This window comes from Peromyscus eremicus, chromosome 13 (assembly GCF_949786415.1).
Source record: "Peromyscus eremicus chromosome 13, PerEre_H2_v1, whole genome shotgun sequence".
Taxonomy (NCBI): domain Eukaryota; kingdom Metazoa; phylum Chordata; class Mammalia; order Rodentia; family Cricetidae; genus Peromyscus; species Peromyscus eremicus.
Window position 1 is genome coordinate 22,305,670 of NC_081429.1, and position 14,638 is coordinate 22,320,307.

The window sequence follows — 14,638 nt, forward strand, 5'->3', positions numbered from 1 at the left end:
ATCAACTGGATAGATAATTATGAATCTGGGAACTACTTCTGAGCTGCACAAAATTGTAACACATATCAGGGGTTCTTTAATTCTAACAGAAAAGACACTAGAAGAAGGTCCTCATTAGAAATCTAGACTCGTTCAATAGGTCAAAGGCATGCTTCCCCATGGATGTTTCTAGAACTAACCCTACTAGATAGCCTACTTCTAGCTATGAGCATAACACTGGTCATTCTGAAATTTCCCAGGATCCAAGTGGGAGGAAGCAGAGACTCAAACAATAAAAATCAGGAAGCTAAGGGGCTACTGGAAATGTTATGTTATTGCCATCTCTAATATGATTAAAAATATGGGTGCCTGCCAAAACCTCAAGGCACTAACTGAAAACCGAATTCCAGAAAGCTGGGAGCTATTTTTAAATGTATGTGGTCCTTTATTCCCTCCTATCCTATCAGCTGTTCGCTTCCTGCTGAACCCAAAGAAATTCTGATTAGTGTGACAACTGACTTCATCCTCCAATTGCAGTGATATGTTCTGTCTCCAAAGTGAATCTAAATACACTCCAGCTGGAACATAGATACCAAGGGCCAGTGGACAGCTAAGCATGGGCCCTCACAGGGAATACAAATAAGAAAAGTACCAGCCTGTAGCTTGTGGAAGCCATCCTACAATTTCCAAAGAGGAATCAAGTTCCAGGTCTGATGAAGACACATAAAGAGGAGGAAAGAAAGAAAAGTATTAATAGAGAAATGTGAGTGAGCAGGTATTGGCACACGAAAACCCCATTCTCACCTCCACATGCTGCAAGGGGTTGGGAGTATGCAATCCAACTCCTGCCTTGGAGTAGAACATTAAAACTGGTCCCTAAGGAATGTCTCAGTACTAACTTAAGGAAACTGCTAAAGGCTTGATTTAGGATGTCCCCAAAGTCCTTATGGCTGAGGCACTTTGGGGAGGTGCTGGAACCTTACAATGTGGTACCTACCGTGAGGAAGCTGGGTAGCTGGCAGTGTGTCAAGGAGAAGCTACCAGACTCAGGCCCTGTCCTTGTCTTTCCTTGCTTCTCAGTTGTCATGATGTGAGCTGAATTGCTCTGTCACATGGTCCCTGCTATGTGATACCTTGTCTTGTCACAGGCCCAAAGGAATAGAACCAAGCAAACATGGACAGAAGTTTCTGAAACCATGAGCCAATTCTCTTTGTCAGTTGGTTTCTCTGGGGTTCTTTTTCTTACAGATGGATCGCCAAACACTACTTACAAGTGTCAGAAATGTGAGTTGGGGATGAAAAGTAAAAGTAACCAGAGATTCAAAACTTAAAAGATTAGTGAAACCGTGACAAGGGTGGAGGACTCACACTATTTTATTCACATACACATTTAATTCATATCTCAAAACGAGACATCGAGTTCCTCAAGAGAAATGGGTATTTTTCAATAATTGCATTTTAAGCCAACTTAGGCTTCTCAAACTTCAGATGCTGGATCAGCAACAGAAAAAAAAATGACATTTGCTGCCTCAGAAATTAAATAGTAAAATCATGACTGAAAAGCAAAGAGGGAACTTTTCAAACATCTAAGGAAGCCATTATCTAAGGCATGAAATATTTTTCTTAATAAGTACATTTCTGAGAGCTGGGAAAATTAGTAAAGATGTAAGAATTTATTTCTTATGAAGTAGATGAGACGAGATGTGATAATTTCAACTAATGAAGGTATCAAACAGGAGAGCATACAAAGCTTCCAGAATAAGAAGCACACGGACTTTGACAGAGCCTGTATTCCAAGAAGAGAGCCCTGAAGAAGGAGCGCTCTCTCTTTTATCCAGATGTTTGATTTAGCATCATGTTTTACTTACACAGTACTTCCATATTTTGTCCAGATTATTCACTTTTTTTTGGCTGAAAGTTTTTTTCTTTTTATATTTATTTTATTTTATATATGTAAAGTGTTTTGCCTGCATGGATATATGGGTATCACATGCATGCCTGATGCCTGAAGAGGTCAGAAGGTGGCACCGGATCCCCCGGAACTGGAGCTAGGGACAGCTGTGAGCCACTGTGTGGGTGTTGGGAACAATCCTGTGCAAGAGCAATAAGTGCTCTTAACCCTAGTGCTCTCGCCCCAAGTCCCACTCTTTTTACGGCAGGATATTTTCATAAAACCGGAAGTGGGGGCATGGTCCTAGTTCTTTAAGATAACAGACCATTCTTCAAGCACCAGTCCTAGCCAGCCAGAGAACTGTTCTTGTAACTTAGAATTGTAATACTGCAGGACAACATTATCTTTATACTCTCCATATAATAAAGCAGTATCTGATTACAGCATATATACAGTTCACCCTAAGTTTATTCAAGTAGTAAAAACAATCCTCCCATGCTCTAGAGCCCAGGTAACAGTGGAGGGAATAAGCAGAAGTTTGATGGTATCAAAGAGGAAGCCTGGCCACCATCACCAACCTGTCTGAGAGGCAAGTCTGTGCAAACTGGAGGTGAGTGTCAGCACTCAGGGTCTGTCCACAGAAGCCACCTATGATGGAATTACAATCGCAAAGTCTAACAAATAGTATTCATTTACCTTTTCTGTGTAACTTTGCACCCAAGCTTAACTTCCTCTCCTGAGGGAAAAAAAATGGCCCCCCAAAAAACCCAAAATCAACCAACCAACCACCCACCCAACCAACCAACCACCCACCCAACCAAAAAAAACCCAATTGATTACTATGAATACAGAAACTAAATGAGGGCAAAGTCTTCATCAGCTGAGAGCTTGGATTGGCTCTATTTAGTATTTTTAAAAAAGGTGTGTGTGTGTGTGGGGGGACTAGGGACTTAGTACAATCTACCTAAGCCACAAGTCTCCCCTAAAAGCCTCTAGAAGGGTCTATGACCTCAGGCAGCCAGTTTCTGTTTGCTGAAATTCTAAAGTTTAGAACATCCTTTTTCCTTGTTGCTTCACCACAGCCCCATAGGATCAACTCACTCTCCTTCCAAGGGGAGAATACATAGTTTCTATTCTTCTGCATCCTGGGGGCATCCTGACATGTATTAAGGGCACCCTTCTCTTCCTCACAAAGTCTATTATTCTTGAGGCTAAAGCCTACCGGTTAAAGTCAACTTCAGTTGATAGGGCTAGATGACCTCATTCTGCTGTGAGCAGTATTTCAGTAATAGTTGAATAATTCATCCCATTAGGCATCTCGTTTTTCATTAAGCCATGGATACCCTCTCAGTTACCCAGCAGGATAAACACCGAGGGGGATAAACACACCAAGATGCTAAAACCCTCTCAAAGAGCTTAGTTATCCACTTACCTTGAACCCCTGCTTCTTTTTTGGAATCAGACATTTTGAGTTACACAAAACCAGCACATTTTGTACAATTTGATAAACTCGAGTGTATGCAGATGTGCATATCCATCCTTTTCCCCCAAAGCGTCTCTGCAATCATTTGTGTGTGTGGTGTGTGTGTGTGTGTGTGTGTGTGTGTGTGTGTGTGTGTGTATGTGTGTCCTCCCTTTTTGTTGGAGGAGGGAAGGATGGCTGAGAACACTTGGCATGTGAGCTAGTCTCCTTTCATGGGTATTTTTCTCTGCATGATTCACAGGTGTTTTTCTTTAATAGAGAAATTTAAGAGTCTGACTCCTTTATTGTTTCTTAAGTTTTCATTTTTTGATATATCCCTGTTTATCCCAGATTGTGACTCATGGGCTCTTATTTCTAACACTATTATTTCTAGTGCTCCTATTTTAGAGAAAATAAGGAAAATATCATTCTCAGGGGAATTTCACTAAGAAAGATTTAATTATTTGTAGGCATCTTTAGCTTTCCTGTTCACAAGTTTTAAAATTCTCTAAATGTTAAATGACATATTACAGTGTCTAGCATGATAATTTGATATATGTATACAGTGTGTGAATATTATACCAGGGTAATTGGCATTTCTATTTTCTTAAACTTTTATCAATCCTGTATATCAAGATCTCTGAATCCCTCTCTTCTAGCTCTAAGACATACAATAAGCTGTAGACTCTACACATCTTACTGTTCTGTGGTACCCAAGAACTAATTCCTGTTTAACTAGATTTCTGACACCCACTGTACACAATTCCTCTCTTCCTCTCTGTTACTCACCATTGTTGCTGTGACCTGACAGAAGGGCAGAAGGGACTTAGGGAGGAATTCCCTCCATTCACCATTCAGAGGAGGGTTCAGCCTGTGGTCCCTTGGTCCCAAGAAAGCATGCCATGAAGAGCTGTGTGGATGACATGGTCAGCTATGTATCTGACATATTTATTACTTCCTTGGCTATCTCTGCAGGAGTGGTGAGTGGATCACATGGTGGTCCTACTTCTAGTGTTTAGAGGGACTTCATGCAGTTCATGGCTGTGATGGGTGATCTTGGTCGTCAACTTGTCCATATCTGGAGACAACTGAGAACAAGCTGCTGGGCTCACTTGTGAAGGGTTTCCTTCAGTCGCTTATGTGATATGGGAAGACCTGTAGGAGGCATGTGGGTGCCTGTGCTTACAGATAAGCTCTAGGTCAACCAGGAATGTTAGCCACGCATTTCTATCTTCAAAGGGAGAAATGTATAACCTGTTTTCAGCCCAGAAGGCTGGGAATGGATCTGACTAATCGCCTGGTAACCTCTGTACTATCTATATAGTCAGGCCATACTGGCTCCCCCAGACTCTTACGTTTATCTTGGTCAATATATAGTGCTCTCCTCCATGAGATTCTTATCATGAGTATTGATTACCTTAGCCTTCTTACTCAGTTAATCTACAGAACCTATCTTTATGGAAGACGTTACTTGAACTTTACAAGGGTTTCAATGTAATCATGTCTTAAGCTTTCTTGTACACATGAGATTAAGGTAATTATTACCAGAAAACTTCTTTCCAAATTGTGCTGTGCTTAAATATGCCTAAAATAAATTACTCAGTGTCAGATTCTCAAAAATTGAACCAATACCAGCTAGTAAGTCATGTTGAACTGAATCTCCTTCTTGACTCTCTTACTTGGACAATGCTGGCCATGGTGTTTGCAGAGACCCCCACAAAGACCCACTCTAAATATGTCTGGCACTTTCCAGTGGCAACCAAGATAAAAGAGGGTAAAAGGAAACTTGGATTTTGCCTGCTTGTCTTCATGCTGTGCTGGCAAGTTCATCTACTCTGATGGCATCTTGCTGTGGCTACTCTTGCCTTTCTTTTCTGACATGACAACCTGGCTTCTTTGAGTTGAAGAACAGCAACCCTCCATGAATCTTCCAGACGTTGAGCATTGGAGTGGGACTGTAGAGGCCTGTGGCCTCATATGGACTGCTTCTCAGGAGCCAATCTAAGAAAGGTCCATTTAATATCTATTCATTCATCCGCTCTATTCCTCTAGAGAAACCTGAGTAATGTATCTGGCCAATTGGGAAGCAGAGCATAGGAAACGCTGGCACTGAACTGGCATTCTCTCTTTCTTCTTTTCCTTCTGTCTCAATCCCAGGCCATGGGATGCTACAGCTGTTCAGGACAGATCATTCCCCACAGACACCTCAGTTAAAGCTCTTGGAATCTCTTTCTCACACACATGGTGTATAGTGCCAATTTTCAAAGTATTTCTAAATGGGCTCAAGCCTATGATGAAGGTTATCTAACCTTCCACCATCTCCAGCCTCTAGGGATGACTCATCTAGCATCTACATCTGTGAAATCAAGGCTTTTGGCTGCCCCAAGTAAGTAAAAATATGTAGTCCCTGCTATTTCTATGTTTGGCTTCCCCCACCCCTCTTAACATACGGCCCCCCCTGTTGTGTTCTTGATGCTAAAAACATGACAAGATTTCTTACATTTCTGTCATTGAATAATATCCTACTATTATATGAACCACATGTTGACTCCATGTCTTCTGACCAGGAATAGTGCAGAAGTAATAACGGGCTGATTCTGTCAGGATGTTCTCTTAGGGTAAATGTATTCTGCATACAGAAGGACCATGAATGCTTTGGGCTACTCTTTGGGTTCTGGACCCCTAAAGATGTCTGTATCTCAGACTGATAATAGTGATAGGATTTAGAAGAACAGGCTTCACAGATGTAATTAACTTAGAAATCTAAAGAGAACATCTTAGATTACATGGGCATCTGCCCAATCCAGTGATCTGTGCCTTTACAGAACTTACAAAGGAGATTTGAGGTCCAGATGAGGAGAAGGATATGTGAAGACAGAGGCGGAGACTGAAATGATGCTACAAGCCAAGGAATGCAGACAGCCTTAGATGAAGCACAGTGATAAAGAATTAAATCCTTTCCGAAGGTTTTGGAAGGCAGCACAGCCGTACTAATGTCGTGATTTCAGACTTTTGGCCCCTGGGTTGTAAGACAATAACACCCCCTTGCATAAACATATAATTGTGTGCATTTCATGTCCACGCGGATGTGGGTGTATCCATGCAGCCCAGAGGAGGGCACTGGGTCCCTTGGAACTGACCTCACAGGTATTTCTGAACCAGTTGCATAGATGCTAAGAACAGAATTCCTGTTCTCATGCTTGAGTGGCAAGCGCTCTTAATGGCTGAGCCATCTCTCTGGCCCCTCCCCCAATCTATCTTAAATATATGTGAGCATAAGGAAGTTGAAGATCTAACTGTATTTTTTCCACGTGATAATTTTATGACTCCCAAACCCTTTATTAAGGAATACATTATTGTGCAACTGGTTTTGAAATACGTTTTATATGGCTCATGTGTTATATTTTTAATTTATACGCACTGCTTTTTTTTTTTTTTTTTTACAGAGTAACTACATGAAGATGTTGAAATACATGTTAGGGAATAAACACTCTCTTCTGAATGCTTCCGCTTCAATTTTAAATTAGTTTTACATTATTATAATCTTCAAATACAGTTTAAAAATATTTAGTCCTTATTGAAATTTTAATGGAAGCTATTTTACATTTATAGTTTACATTTACGTTGTGGAGAACTGACATCTTTAAAGTGTGAAGATGGCCATCATTTATTGCACCACAACTCACTGTGTTTTGGCAAAAGTATGTACTTTTATTATCACTGTAAGTGGGATTGTCTTCATTTTATGTGGAGTTATAGGAAAGCCAGGAATAACAACAGGTAGGCCACGCACCCACAGTGTGCTGAGCTGTGTAGCTTGCACTTTTGTGCGCTTTGCACAGAGTAATTTAGTGTACTCCCATGACACAGATGAAGCAACTGAGGTCCAAATGTGGATGGACTTGTCCAAGTTCAGACAGTGAATGGATAGGCAATAGAGCCATAATTTGAATCCAAGAAATCCAAGCAATGTGGCTTCAGCTTTGTTGATTTTCTGTATTTCAGTTTGTATCCATGCTTGTCTCTAGGCCTTCATAACAGTGTTAATTTATTTACCGTGGCTTCTTCCAGGAAGAGAACAGCGTAACAATTTTTGTTGACCTTCCTCAATATGCTTACTTTTCTTCTACCTTCTTGAATTGGCAATCAGTTCCCTAATATGGATTGGCTGAGAATCCATTTTTTTTTTTCATATTAGAACATAGGTGGGCTTCTTTTTTTTTCTCTTAAGTGCTTCGCAAGGCACATACATGTCTTTGGTCATGTTTCCAGTGGGTGTCACAGCATCATCACACTGCTCTACACATTCCCGTGTCTCTGCCAGACCCTCAGTGGAGTCCCTTTAACCAAGGAGCACAACTACCCCTTCCCCCGGTCTGTGCGCTCTTCCTATCAGACAGGACAGTGCGGCAAATACACCTTTACTCTGTCTGTACTACATGGTCTTCCTGTAAGACATCCACTTGTGATGCAAGAGGAAGAAACCATTTGCCCTTAGTTTTATTTTTATCTGCTATCTATCTATTTGTTTATGTTGAACCAGCTTGCTGTCCAAACCGCTTTCTTTCTGGCATTTTCATTCCCCACATATTACACCTGACAGAGTTACCGCTGTCTGTTGACAGGACCCTCTGGCCTGCAAACATCAAATGCATGATGTCCCTATCAAACCTGACACCTGTTTTTCATCCCCAGGTATTGATTTTCCACCTGCTCGCCAGCATATTTCATGGAAAAAAGAAACAGGTAGCGCTATCTGCAAAGTATTGATTGCAGGAACACCAAATTCCCTCCTGAAATTTTACAGCCTTAATTTCCAGTCGGTTCTGTCACTGATCTTCAAGTGGGTGAAGATTTAAGAGGCTGATCCCTATGTGCCAGCTGAAGTGCTTGCTAACAAACAGCCTACACAGCCTGTGCCTTACATCAAATCAGAAGGACAGAAATCAACAGTAGGTAACTCTATACGTTTCTAAATGACTCAACGGTTTCCAAGGACAGAGTCAGAATTCATATCTACTACACGCTTTTAAGAAAAGGGTTCTATCAGAAACCTGTGGCAAGAAAGGTCATAGGCTCTAGTGAAGACCATTCTACAATTATTCTGTTAACCAGACACAGTATCCACAGCATCAGACTGACTCCCAGTGACTTATTATAGCCATGGATCAGTGCCCTCAACCCTCAGTAAAGAAACTTCTCTTTTCAGAAGATGGTAACTAACACAGAGACCCAGCACTGGTCAGGCTGCAGAGCATCAGGCTGCAGAGCATCAGCCTGCAGAATGTTCAACCCTAAATGGGCATCTTCATCACATCCGTTCCTCCCAAGGCTCAGAAATCATTCCAACAGAAAGGGCAAAAGGGTGTAAGAGCCAGGGGCAGACGATGCCTCTAAGGAAATGGTTCTTCTAGATACAGCTGGGCAGCTGGACGCATGAACCTACAGGGATTGTGGCACTGTGTGTAAGACCTGAGCCCCAGCCAGACAAAACACAAGCATGGAGAGAGGGAGGAGGGCATGAAGTCCCAGAGGTAGCTGAGGAGGTAAATTCTAATTTTCTATTTGCAATTTGAAAATGTACAAGGCTCATCACTGTGTCTAACCAATTATTTTCCTAAGACTTTAGGAAATCTATTCGCTCCTCTTCCATCTGCTTTATCTTTGATACAAATTTTAAAAGATGCTCTTCCTGTGAAGTTAAATTTTCAGAGGCTCAGTTCCTTCCTGTTTCAAAATCTTTCACCTAAAAATTTTGATCTATGTAGGAAGTCTCCCTAAAGTGTGATGGATAGCCAGGTAAGATCTGGCAAATGATGTTTGCAGAAATAGGCAGAATCCGATTAAATAGAAACCTTAAAATGACTTAGGATGTTATTATCTTACCACTGTACACATTTCCATACAAAATAAATTTCAAAGGACTATGACATCCTAATAACTTCCATAAGACAAAGCTTCAAAGACTCCTGTTTTCTTAATGGATACATTGCTCATTCTAGATTAGAATAAGAGAAGACTAATTACCAGGCCTCCTCTCTCAGTACAAACTGAATGCAATTGAGAACATAAAATAATTCCCCTTCTAACTTATTTATTCAAGATGATAAAAAGATTGGATTTCATATCATTCATATTCTGAAAGATTAATCTTTAAATGAATATATCAAGACTTAATTAGCTTTAGCAGTATTTTATATGCTTTGTTAAAAGCACATTTTGTTTTATGACAAAGAAATAAGCATTTGTTACCTCAGAAAAATGTTCTCTATTTCATATGCATGATAGAGCCGAGTATACACTGAGCCCAGTGAATATCTATTTTTGACTAATAGGGGTCAATAATCTGGATTATCTGTTACTTGTATTTTAAAAATATTCTCTGATAAGGGAAATAGCTTAGTTATGAATATGATAGTCACCCCAGAAGTTAGCACCTTATAATATAAGACAAGAACAAAGAGACCAGTTTTGAAATTAATATGCTTTGATCTATTTTAAGATTCTGCTATTTAGAGATATGTAAATGACCAAACACTGGAGTAATGCTATACCATACAATGCATATTACTGTTCTCCACACTTGTCTTCTGATTCTTAGTATTATGTGTGATTTTTAAATCTCCCCTCTTTTTTTTGTGTGTGTATTAAACATAGATACTGTTCAGGCCCTCAGATTCAACCATTCTCAGATTAAAATTATTGGGGAAATAATTTCATTTGTATTGAACATGTAAAATTCACATATCAAGTTGACAAGAGGTGGGTTGTGCTGTAGGGCCCTGGCCTCCCCATCTTGAGTAACTGTTGCCTGCTTGCTGACCTTGACCAGACGTCCTCCCTATGCTGATTCCCTGCCGGTTTCCTTTTTCCTGAAAGCTCACCTGAGGTTCTTTGTTTGTGTATCCTGCATTTGGTGTACACAGCTTAGATCCAAGAATGTAGAACATTGGGTAGCGAACTTGTGCCCTCCGGGGATCCTCCATTGTGCTGTAAGCCTGTATTTAAGGTTTCCTCCCTCCTTCAATAAAGGGCATTCGGCATTCTGCTGTGGCAAATGACTTGCTGTTTCTTGTCTCTGTTTTTAATCCACAGCCCCTCGCTCAGACATGATGAATGGGTGATGGTAGTGCGGGCACAACTGCAACATTGTGCTGGTTAACTTTTATTGCTAAATTGACACCACAAAGCAGTGGTTTTCAACCTTGGGTCGCAACCCTCTTTGGAGTTCAAACACCCTTCACCCTTGCACAGGGTCACTTAACACCATCATGAAACACAGATATTTGTGGTTGATACATTGTATACCCTAATTACTTATCTGGGGGTCAGAGAACAGAACAGCCACTATCTTAAACATAGAGGTTAGGCAGTGGTAGCACATGCCTTTAATCCTAGCATTCCAGAGGCAGAGATCCATCGATCTCTGAGAGTTCATGGCCACACTGGAAACAGCCAGGCATGGTAACACACACCTTTAATCCCAGGAAGTGATGACAGGAAGCAGAAAGGTATATAAGGCATGAAAACCAGGAACTAGAGACTTTTAAGCTTTTAGCATCAGTTCAGTTGAGATCCATTTGGACATGGACTCAGAGGATTCCAGTTTGAGGAAACAGGAACAGCTGAGAAGTTGGTAAGGGGAGGCTGGCTGTGGCTTATTCTGCTTCTCTGAGCTTTCAGTATTCACCCCAATACCTGGCTCTGGGTTTTTTATTAGTAAGACCTTTTAAGAGTTGTGCTACAGTTATTTACATTATGATTCATAACAGTAGAAAAATTACAGTTATGAAGTAGAATGAGTCACCACAACATGAGGAAGCATATCAAAGGTTCACAGTATTAGGAAGGTTGAGAACCACTGCCACAGACTCACTTGTAAAAGGGGAACATCAATTGAGATTCACTTGATTAGACTTTGCTGTGGCCATGTCTGTAGGAATTGTTTTGACTGGTGTGGGATGGCACAGCCCACTGTGGACAGAACCATCTCTGGGCAGGTCACCCTCGGCTGTATATGAAAGTTGGCTGAGCATCAGCCCGAGAGTGGCCAGTCAGCAACTTTCCTCTGTGGTTTCTGCTTCAGTTCCTGACCCAACTTCTCTCAAGGATGGATGGTGACCTAAAGGCTAAGCTACATAAACTCTTTTTTCCCCAAGTTTAGTCCAAGTGTTTTTATCACAGTAGTGGAGATAAAGCTAGAACTCAGAATATTTCTTCTAACAGGTATCACTGCTTATTGTATTAGTCTTTGACTCCTGGTATAATGTAATTTTGAACTTTTCTTTGTATTAAAATATAGTCAGTGCATGCCCTCAGATTCAACCATTATTACACTGTAAACATTTGAGTAAGCCCTCCATCTGTACAGAACTTGTAGAGACCATTCTCTAGCTGCCATTCCCCAAGGAATACAGTGGCACAGCTATTTTCACAGGCTCCCTTTGTATTACACGCTCTAAGTGCATCCACAGTTGTCTTGAGGTATTACGGAGGATGTGTACAGGTTTGATGTGAACACTACATTTTATGTGACAGTTTGATGCATCTTCAGAATTTGGTAACCCTGAGGGAACCTGGGACAGACCCCCAAGGACACCAAGGTGGCAACTGTATTGTTAGGTTGCTATCCAGTACTGAACTCAAAAGTGCCATTTTAATTCATCTTAGAACTTCTGGTCTACCTCAAAGGATTTGTGGTCCTGAATATGTTTAAGGAAATAGATAAGGAAGCTTGTGTTTGATACCATCTACTCTCCCTTTCTACTCCCCCCCACCAATCGTTAGAATATTCTTTGACCACTGACTTTCCAAAAACTTGGAATCCAGAGGTGATTTGGGAAGCCCTGCATTAATCAATAATACCCAATGAACTACCTCTGGCTCTGCAATTTGCTGGGAGGACGCCCTATAGGTGCCTCGCAAGGTCTCTGTGAAATTTTGAGTACGCATGACTATGTTTTGTCTCCTTGCTGTGATCTCTTGCCTATGTCCTCCACCCCCCAACTGATGAACTAACTCTGTGACTGGTGAAGTATGCTTGGTCATCACAGTCAGTCATGGAAACAGCCTCTCTCTCCCACTTAGCTCGGTCACACACTCTCTCCTGCAGTCATTCATTTGTGGTTAAGGCCTTAGACAAGTTCCTAGGGAATGGACTCGAACACCTACAAAACAGGTCCATGTGGCCCACAACCAGACCCAGAAAAGTAAGCTCTAGAAACCACTGCCATGCTCTTCTCCTTCCTCTAATCCTTGCCTCACCTGGAATGGCTCATCACTTCGTTTTCTTGTCTCTTTAAACCTGTGGCCTTGGGTTTTATATATAGATAACCTTAGTACAAACAGCTTACCAAGATACTCTTTAACAGACTTATTTTATATTATGTGCAGGGGCATTTTGCCTACAAGTATATCTGTGCAACATGTATGTGCCTGGTGCCCATGGAGGCCAGAAGAAGGCATCGGATCCACTGGAACTAGAGTTACAGACGGTTGGTTGTTAGCTATCATGTGGGTGCTGGTAACTGAAGCTGGGACCTCTGGAAGAACAGCCAGTGCTCTTAACCACCCAGCCACCTCAACCCCATCAAAGTATTTTTAAAAGCAAATATAGTTCTTTCTCTGATATGATGCCAACTATTGAAATAATTTGGTCTCTGCATTTTCTTCCAAAATATTCTATATTGTATGAAACACAGGTAGCAAATGAATGCCTTTCTTGGGGGTATTTACCATTTACAAGATGCTATACAAAGACGACATGATAAACCCAGGAAGAATCCTCTCAAGGTACCAGGTCGGACCCGTTTTCCAGAGTGACCAGAAGGGAGCAGCTCTTTCTAGTCCCTCCAGGCATGACCTTTATGTTTCAATGAAAGGCAGGAAGAGTGACAGCCAGTTCCCATGTTTTCAAGACTGAGATAATCAGCTTTTCTTGTCTTCAGAACTTAAGGTCACTTAAGTCAGCTCTTTTCAAACATTTTAGCAAAAGTCATACTGGCAGCAGACTCGAGAGAACAAAGAGGCTTGGCATGCTATTTTAAGCAACTTACTGCAACCATGAAATTTCTCAGAAGATCCCAAATTTTATCTTTAAAAATTATATGCTTTGAATTATGTTCCATAAAAAGTGTGCTTCATATAAAAGAACACTGGTCATTGTTTTTTATCTCTTAAAACTCTTACGCTAGAGAGTCCCTCTTCTAACATTTGAAATGAGACACAGACTGGATTCAGAGGTAGAGTCCCAGGGAAGAGAATGATTTAGCAAATTGTGAGCTTGAAGCTTTGAAGTTCAAAAGGTTAGTCCAGACAGGGTGCCTACTGTTGTGGTCTGCAAAGCATGTTGTCATGGCACCGTTATGATTAAGCCACTATGCCAGTTTGGATGGCAAGTTATGCAGTCACTTTACTGGTAAGTCATGAAACTACCACGGTATTCTTGACTTGAAGACCTCTTTACCTCACACCCCCCCCCCCCAATACCCATAGGTGCGTAGCAAAGGAATGACAGCTCAAACTACAAACAGTCTGTTAGGCCCCAAAGACACTAATGGATAGAGGTCAACAAGATAATAGTCTGTCATCAATCTGGCTATTTAAATCACCAGCTGCCCCAGGGAAAATCAACTAAAAAGACTTAAATCAAGTAAGATCACTAAAAGAGGCAGACATTATAAACAGAGAAAAACCGAACCAAACCATTGTGTTCATATGAAAAATTACTTCTTCCTTCATAACCCACAAACCAAACTAGGGGTGCCTAAAGGCTACAAAATTCTTGTCCACGTTTGTCTCTTCCCTGGGGACCTCAGTATGAATGGAAAACATATTATCAGTAGGCACAGATAGGTCATGTTAATCACAGCCTTAGCACTCCTACATTAAAATTGGACATTAGAAAAAGGATTTCATTAAAGACAGAATAAACTCAAAGCCAGAAAATGGTTTGTGTAAAAGGATATGTGTATTCTGATAATATATTTTTATTAATTATCCACATAGTATATTATTCTTAGTAATTTTTAAAATGTTCAATTATAGTTGGCTTCTATAATTAAAAAGTCCTCTCCCTGATTAAAAATAATGAGTTTCTAAAAAATTGCCCAGTGATGATTTTTTTTTCATTTAAATTTTTAAGAATTCTCTACCTCTTTTGGAGTCATTGGCCAGTAGGACACATAGACTCTTGAACATTATAGACTGTCGCTCCTGTTCTTGGTTACCCTCCAGAACTTGATGGTAAGGCTCTATTGCTGAGGACACTGAGTCACAGAACATAGAGAAGTCAAGTTGGTCACAAC

The 14,638-nt window shown here is 40.8% G+C and overlaps 1 protein-coding gene across 2 annotated transcripts in view; it reads right to left on the minus strand.

The window, feature by feature from the left end:
• Positions 1–14,638, minus strand: part of Ptprm (protein tyrosine phosphatase receptor type M) — a 713,675-nt gene that overhangs the window by 320,952 nt on the left and 378,085 nt on the right. The gene's annotated exons all lie outside the window — the stretch shown is intronic.